Below are 8,827 nucleotides of genomic sequence, written 5' to 3'. Positions count from 1 at the left end.
ATTCTTTTCCTGTGCCTGCCCTCCTCTCTTTCTACTTCTCCCATCTTTCCTGTCACTTATTGCTTTTCCTTCCTTTACAGGTGGCTTTACATTGAGTGACAAGCCAAATGGTTTCCTGTAACCCAAGAAACTATTTACAGAGCTGGGTGGTAATCATATAACCCAACCCATACGTGCACCCTATGTGTCAACGAGTGGGTTAGTGGAGGGTTAGTGTCCCTCCCTGTAAAACAAATAAGTCAAAGTCAAATGGCCATCCCTTATGGGAATTTGGTGTCTGGCAATAGATAGATAGATAGACTATATGGTTACCCACAGGCATTAAATTTAGAATAAGCCTTTTCCATCGTAAGTAGTCTGATGAGTAATGATGGAAGTTTAGAGGATGAAACGCTTGAAAGAGTACTGCAGGGAAGAAAGGTTGCTGGTTCACTGAAAGCAGTGACAAGGGATAGGGAAGTAAGCCAGGAAGTAAAAAAGATGCTGCATGACAGTATTGTGATCCCCACTCTGTTGCTGTTCTTGAGTAACCCCAGTCTGTCCAGCTGAGCAGACCCATCAACTGTAGGCAAGCACCCATCCCCGCAGGGCCATCCTGTCCAGTGAAATGATGTTCCTTTCTGGTGGACAGTACCTCACCAAATCAAGGCATGTAGAAGAACATGGAGATTTGGTTCCCAGGTGGAAGCTGTATCTGCACTGTCCACCCAGCAAGCAGGGAACACTCAGTGATCTGGTTATATGGTTACCACCTAGCACTGTAAATGGTTTCCTGGGTGACAGAAAACTTCAGTATTAGGCTTGTCACTTGTGTAGAGAGCAGTATACTGATGAAAAAGAAGATTTTGAGAAGGTGAGGGGCGTAAGAGGATGCTTCTTTTTTTTTTTTTTTTTTTTTTTTTTTTTTGAGACCAAGGGCGACAAGAGTATAGGGGCCCAGGGCTACACTGACTCTCTGCCCTAAGTAGTAGGCCTGCATAAGCAAATGAACCCTAACCAGTCGCTGAATATCAAATTTTATGGGGTATCCGGTTGGAGCACCTTGACCCACAGGACCACAGGGTATCCTTTTGGTGCTATGGTTGCAATGCAGTGCAACGAGTAATTTCTTTGACTACAAGGCTGAAATTTTTCTTTTGTTACGGCTACCAGACTTATTAAGATCTGAGTAACATCCTAGCAAGATAGTGATTTTTTTTTCCCTAAATACAGGGTATATGTTTTTCTTCTTTTAAAGTCTCAGTCAATAAAATCGTCTCCATCTTGATTGCTTAACAGTACCAATCGATTAACACTAGTATATGATGCTGTCGTCGATTTTTAATCGTCTGTGGGAACTAAACCACTCCCAGATAGTAACAAAGGCATATGATTTTGAACTTTCGTTACGAGGTACGAATAGGTCTCCTTGGTTACTGGTCAATTATACCCTCCAGTCTCATTAGATCTGGCTATCATCTAAGCTGAAAAGGTGTTAGGGATTTCTCAGATGAGAACAAACGCGTTATAGTTAAAGAGTAATGTTAATGGATGTAAGGCCGTAGCATTCTTATTTTGCTGCTGAGCAACTTGAAATAGGCTACAAAACTACGAAAATCTGGGCCAGATTAAGGTGAAAATGATATAGACAACGTCATAAATGACTCTTTTGCATGTTTTACGAGGTTAGATAAAAAAGAATCACTTCTAGAAAAATGAAGATAGATATATTTTGGAGGGTATGGTAGCCATGGGCTGGCATCCACAACTCGAACAGCGATCAGCAAAGCCAACATAAAATGCTCACTGGGTTATTTTAGCGTTTATTGTATTCACGTAATGTTGGTAAAGCATATTTAACATTTTACAGTAACTCATGTATGTTTCTGAGCAATTATTTGGACCTGCGATGATGAAAAGTCGGCATGTTTTCTTTTGTGATTGCTTGTATCATCATTGGAACCAGGAGAGAAGGAAAAGGTGAGCTGGTGAATTTATGTTTACCTGATAAAGTTGTATTTATTTATTACCATGTTTTTAGAGGTAATGGCAGTTGGCCAGGAATTAAATGAGCATATTGTGTTGATTTTAAACTATATGAAATGCTCCTTTAAGGATGGATTTAAGAAAATTGGTGATAGGAAAACTACCGTTAGCTGAGGATGGATGAGGGCCAGGCGAGATTAGGCCGATCAAGCTATCGGTAATACTGTATATTTATCAGCCTCAATCCAGGCCACGTAGAAAGCTAACCATGTAAGGACTATTGTGTGTTACAGGAAGAGTACCAAATATTTATTTGAAAAGAGAATTGGGTAATGCAGAAGGCATAGACGTTATTGCAGCCGTGTACAGTAAGCTAGCAGAGGATGAGGTTAAGCCAATAATGGCCGAGACGCAAGCAAACGGTAATATATTAATCAACCTCCATCCAGGCCACATAGAAATCTAACCATGTAAAAAAGGTTGTGTGTTAGAGTAAGATTACCAAATATTTATTTGAAAAGAGAATTGGGTATTTAGAAGGCGATAGAGTAGTTCTAGACGATGAAAGCCATGGAGGCAAGTAACCAACAGAATTCATCAACTTGGCCAAGGTAGGCAAAAAACTAACATATCCATTTTGAGTGCTGCCCTGTAGCATTAGATTAAACACAAGAATATGGTATTTGGCACAGAAAAGTGGTATGGGAAGGCAGTGGTGCGAGCTGCTTTTTGAGCTGTGGGAAATTAAAACTGCAAAAGGATAAATATAGTAATCTTCCCAATATCCGATGTAATAGAGCCAAAGGCATGTCCGGAAATTGGTTTTGCCCGGATTTTGGGCCCCTGCCTCCTGGACTGGTACTTATGGACCTTAACCCAGCGTAACTTTGAAAGCCACGTAAATAACGCCCTGCTGGACATGCTTAGCACCAATTTAAAGACCCTTTTCACACCAGTAATGGACATAAAGCATGAAATAAAAGGAACCAGAGAATGAGGAATTAGAAGTGAGTATGGAAAATATTTAGCAGTGTACAGGGTACTTACAGCACGTCTGTGGCCTCCGCCTCTAAGGCTCTGACAGTGGTGAAAATGCTCTTGAAGCACGTACGGTAATCCAGTGTTGTGCTGCACTTAATTCTTTGCACTGTGAATTGTTTAACACTACACATTCTGTTCTTAATTGCACCCTGCCAGTTTGAACTCCACAGTTAATCCTTTGCACTATGAATTCTAATTTCTTACCGGTAACACTGCACAACACTAAATTCCCATATGGTCTAGTGGCGAGGTATTGCAGTTTATTCACAAAAATGAGCATGTTTGGCATTCAGTATCATATTCCCAAAGTAGGGGTGGTCTTCTTTGTGGCATTTCCGTTGGAAATGCATCTGGTCTTTATAGAGGTTTCAGTAGTGACCTGTAAATAATTTCTCCAGTTGTGACACACAGCATTCACCCTGCGATAGCTCCCATCCCCAGCGGTGCCAAGGTGGCTGAGGAGGCTCTAACTACGCCTTCCTCGATATCCACTTACAAAACAGGCCTATTGCAATAAAGTGCAAAACCTGCTTTGGAGAGCACCGGTACATATCCTTCTCTGTAATTGCCTCAGTGAAGGCCTCAGCTGCCACGTGGTCTGCACTAGCAGCCTTACCATGCATGGTCACATGTTTAAGGCCAGCACGGGCTCTAAGCCTCTCAAACCAACCTCCTCCTTGACCTCCACACCTTCCTGATCCTTAAGGTCCTTCCACAGAATGAAAGCCTTACTGCATATGAGCGTGCAGTGAAGATGCCGCTTTGCTCAGTTCTGGTCATTAACTCACAGAGCCAGGAGATGCTGCATCTCCTTGATGATAGGCTCCCCTGTTCTTGTTTGACATTTTGTAGTCAGGGAAGGCACATGCTGCGATGCTGTAATTGTAGAATCTCATTTCTTTATGACCATGGAGACTGTGGACTGGGGCAGCTTTAGGGCGTCAGCGATCTTACTCGGGCCTTGCATATCCTTGTGGCACTTAACAAAGTCTAATTTCATGTGGTGGGAAAGGCAATGCATTGCCTTTTGGCAGCATCAGTAGCATCATGCCATCCACAGGTTAGCACCAGACATTGTTTTCAGGTTCAGGGTTTCACTTATCACAGTCAAAGTTCTCTCTCCACATACTGTCACGTCTTTGTTTGTAGCATACTTGCACTGTTACTTGGTGTTACCGATGGCATTGCAAAGATCTACCACAAACTAGGTTAGGAAATTTAGAAAATGCAAGGGAGATGATCACAGGCGCAGAACACATGAGCAAGTGGGCAAACGAGACCCAAAGGGTTGGCATGAAGGTCACTGCCTACACAGACCAGAGATGGGGGTTTTGTGCATGTAAACATTGGGCGACTGTGTTCGCTTCAACAGTTGACTGTTGGCTGGTTTGTGTCACCGCGTCCACATGAGATAATCAGAGTCGGTCATCCCAAATATTGCTCTAGCGAAATTGCAACCAAGTTTTTAACATTATTCCAAAAAAGGGGCATAACTTTTATGACATGTAGACCAGTATAGTATTTTAACAGCAACTGCATACTCCCCATTCTGCAGTGGAAGATTTTGTTGATTTTTTCCACATGGTTAGTGGTGTAGATCCCTTGTGGTTGGTAGCAAAAAGGAGACTGTTTTACATCTGTGCCCCAGTGTTAACTAGGGGCTTAGGGATGGGTGCTGGTAGGAGGGGGAACCATGCACACACAATTCAGCATAGTGGCAAGCAACATATGCCCTAGTAAAAGCTTTGGTACATCAGCCAGGGCCTCAAATTCCATGACGACAGACATCTTACTGTATGACTGAGGTGAAGTGGGCACTGGCCTTTGGTTGGCAGGCATTGTCAGTGGCATGCGGGTGATGGGGATGTTGTGGGCAGCAGCAGGCGGTTTGAAAAATTCTTTTTCCTTATGCGCTACCACTAATACAGAAAAAAAAAAAAAAAAAATTTGCTTTGTTGCATAATTGGGAGATTACTGTATAATTTCTGTATGTTTTGGATAATTTAACAAAATACACTTTAAGCGAGTTGACTAATATTAGGTGATGTTCTGGTGCACTACACAGGTTTATAGGTCATCGCATACCCGGTAGTTAAAATAGGTTTGTGGGAGCTCATTTAAAGTGTTTTATTATATCACAGGTATGCATGCCAAGGATGTCATGTGACAACTCCCACAAAAAACAAAGGCTTATAGTACACCATGAAGTGGCCTGTGTGATGGGGTGGTGATGCCTTCTCTTTTGAGGGAGCAGGCATCATCAGTTGATTGATTGGCCTCCTCAAAGGCCAGAGAGTATATTTCCTTCATACTCTTTGCTGTGTTTTTCATATTGTTACCACATAAATACAAATAATGTTACATCTTTCATTGTTTCCGTCATTAGAAAAGTGTCAGCAAACTTTAGTGCATGGTTGTCCTCCATTTCAGGTGAAAGTGTACAGCATTACTGGATGCAGGCTAGCCATGGCAAGAGACCCTGAGGCCCAGCTTGATGAAGTGCACATTTTGTTTCCAGAGTTACTCTTTGGTATTTCCTCTCCAGGATGAAGATAAAGGCCAGCAGTGATATGGTCAACACTGATCTGGTGAGATGAATATTAGGTTATTCTGCTGCTGTCACTGTAACCCGAGGCTCATCGGGAAGTGAGCTCAGTGAACTGTAGGCTATAGTTGGCCTTTTCCTGTAGTCCACCATCATCCTTAGGAGGGTAGGGAGTTAGAGGTTAGAGTATAGCCTTAGCAATCCAGTGCAAGAAACCATACCTAAGTTGAATGAACTTATTGGTGGCAACAAGAATCAACAGAAAGGATGTCACCTAGATTCAAGTTTTTATTTATTTGTTATTTATTTATTTTTTTCCAGCTGAGAGCTCTTGTTTAATTATTAGAAATGATTAATGCTCTCTGACTCAGTTCACTTACATGTGTGAGTGAGTCAGTATCTGCAGTGTATTTATACTATTTATTACACTGTATTACAGGTTTTAAAAGAATATCATTTTTCAGCATAGGCTACTTGCTTTCCAATGCACTTGGTTCATCATTGCACTAGCTTCCTTCTTCCACAGGCAGTGAGCAACAAAGAAGGTACAGTATAATTATATTGTGGATAATTATACACTCCTTCATATTTTCTACTTTAGTTTTGTTACGTCCAGGTAAATTAATTCACCTTGGAGGGACTGTTTGAGCAGGAGGGATTAGATACAGCCCCCATTTCCCCTTTTACTAAGGTCTTCCAAAGGCTGGTTTTATTGTAATTAAGGCGCTCCAGCTGGATTGAGCCTGTGTGGGTCGATACTCAAGGAGTGATTGGGGTTTAATGCTCATGTAATGCCTCTTAGGGGTGAGTGAGACTGGTCACTCTCATTGTAAATGTCAGTCTCATCTTAAATGTCAGGACCAACTTGCCCATCCCTGGGCTACTATGCTCATCATAAGGCAACACAGGACTCGGTTTTATATATATATATATATATATATATATATATATTCACTCATCTTAAATGTTGGGACCAACTGCCTAGCCCTAGGCTCGTACACTCCTCATGGGGCAATGTAAGATTGGATGATGGATGGATGGATATAATATATATATGGAGGTAGATAGATAGATACTGGTAGCTGTGTGGTTGAGTTCTCACCCTGGGACTGTTGTGTTAGGGCAACTACAGAATCTTGGCTCCATGTTATTACTTCCTGGGACATTGGGAACCAGCTGCGTATTTTTTTTTTCCAAGCTGAAGTTAGCCTTCTCTTGCATCCTCCTTGCAAGGGATAGTAATGGTGAGGAATGGTCATTTAACTAAGCAGTGGAGCCATCTAGTTACACCCAATCTTCGTAAATTACGGCAATTTCGGTCTGGACCACTACCGTGATTTATGAATTCCGTGATTTATGAATAATAACTCTTACGTGAAAATTTAATTTGGGTCAGGACTTCGGCCAACCCGCCCCCACAGCACCCTACCTACGCCCATCTAGGCACCATCAAACACAAACATACAAATTTAGGAATATTCAGTGCATGTATTAAGTAGAAATAAGCAATGTTAAGGGATCTCACTTTAATCCTGTGACGAAGTTGCCTAAGTGAATGGAGTGGGGTGGTGTTGGGAAGAACTTAGAACCTCTCAGCACTCATTCTTCCCAAACTCTTTCGCCAGCTTTGAAAACTTCTCTCCCTTCCCAGCACAACGAATGAACCCCAAACGTTGACTGTACGACAACGGCGGCAGCTTCTTGATGCCATATTGCTTAGAGCGCTTCATCGGGGGGTCGGGAGGGGCCATGGCAGGTAGGAGGTGGGGGGAAGTTACACAAAAAAGGCAGGTAGCTCTCGTACTCCACGGCGACGGTCTGTAGTGTGCAGACTGGCGGGACAAGAACAACAACATGGTGGCATTAGTATGCACACTTGCCACCAGGGATGCGTGGTGATTGGTTGTTGGGTCGCAATTTTCAGTTTGAATGCCGCCGTTTACGGTTCTCCTCAGAAAAGGCCCACTTCGGTGCCTAGGTCCGCGATTTTTGTGACTTAACAGTGATTTAAGGTTGGTGGCAGTCTGACGGCTACTTAGCCATGATTTACGAATCCGTGATTTTTGAACACGCAATTTACAAGCATTGAGTATACCTGCTTATGATGACAATCCTTGGCTATATATAGCTATTTTGCCCACCTTATCTTGGCACAAATTACTTTCCTTTTGAAGTCTGTTCCTCATAGCTTAATGGCAAAGCAAGACAGCAGTGCGACTTGATAATTTCCCAAGCGCTTCATCATGACTATCACTGAATTCTAGTGGTAATATCTAGTGGTAATATCTCGGGCCATACCACATTGAGTACACCGCTTCCCGTCCGATCAGCGAAGTTAAGCAACGTTGGGTCTGGTTAGTACTTGGATGGGTGACCGCCTGGGAACACCAGATGCTGTTGGCATAACGTTCTCCCTACGTGTCAAGTGGGGTTGGTGGAGGATTAGTACCCCTCCCTGTAAAACAATTAACTCTAAGCCCTTGGCCATCCCGTTTGGGATACATGGCGTCTGGCAATGAATGAATGAATGATGAATATCTTACAGCTCAGCATTCAAGATAAGATGACTATTTTAGGCCAGGTTAAAGTGGACAGTGTATTACAGTTGCTTCCCCTTTTACAAAATTAATTTGTGTTGGTGGTTGATTTGTAGCCTGAAAAGTTTAGATACTGAAATTCACAAATAACATATGTCATGAGGTGCCTATCCACAATACTCCTCTCTGTAAAATAGACCTTCAATCCCATGGCAGGTTATTCAGCCACAGTACGTAGCTAAAATGCCACTACATCATCCACATTACCACAGTTACTTCTCTAGGTGGTATGCTGCTCATTTTATCTAGCAACTGACAAAGGGTGTATTATTCACCTACTCAAAAAAGTCATATTTTTAAGAAGACTGTCAGGTTTTTATTGATATTGTGATGAAAGATTACAGGGTTTAGTTGGTACCGTTGTTCTACTACTTCTGAATTGATTGTCACGTTGTTTCAAGTTAAGTGCACTGCGAATCCGCTATAAAAAATAGCAATTTTGAAAATCGAAGATCAGCCAAAATCTCCTCGTCCTCCTATCATTATTACTATTATTTATTTATTTATTTATTTATTTATATGTGGTAGCTGGTAAATGGGAACACTCACCATCCACTCACTCGATGTAGTGCTTCTCTCGGCTATCCGTCCTTTCCTCTCCTCCGTCCATCTTTCCTTCCATCCTCTTCTGTCTTTCCTTCATTCTTTCCTCGTCCTTCTGCCTACGGGTGACTTTACA

The 8,827-nt window shown here is 42.2% G+C and overlaps 1 pseudogene; it reads left to right on the top strand.

Annotated features, from left to right (window-relative positions):
* The first annotated feature begins 7,835 nt into the window (after positions 1-7,835).
* On the top strand, positions 7,836-7,954 carry LOC145392006 (5S ribosomal RNA; annotated as a pseudogene).
* Positions 7,955-8,827: the final 873 nt, after the last annotated feature.

Source organism: Coenobita brevimanus, chromosome 20, assembly GCF_032717465.1.
Source record: "Coenobita brevimanus isolate Jiangsu-jjx chromosome 20, ASM3271746v2, whole genome shotgun sequence".
NCBI classification, from domain to species: Eukaryota; Metazoa; Arthropoda; class Malacostraca; order Decapoda; family Coenobitidae; genus Coenobita; species Coenobita brevimanus.
Note: the sequence above shows the minus strand (reverse complement) of the source record. Positions and strands in the feature narration are given on the sequence as shown.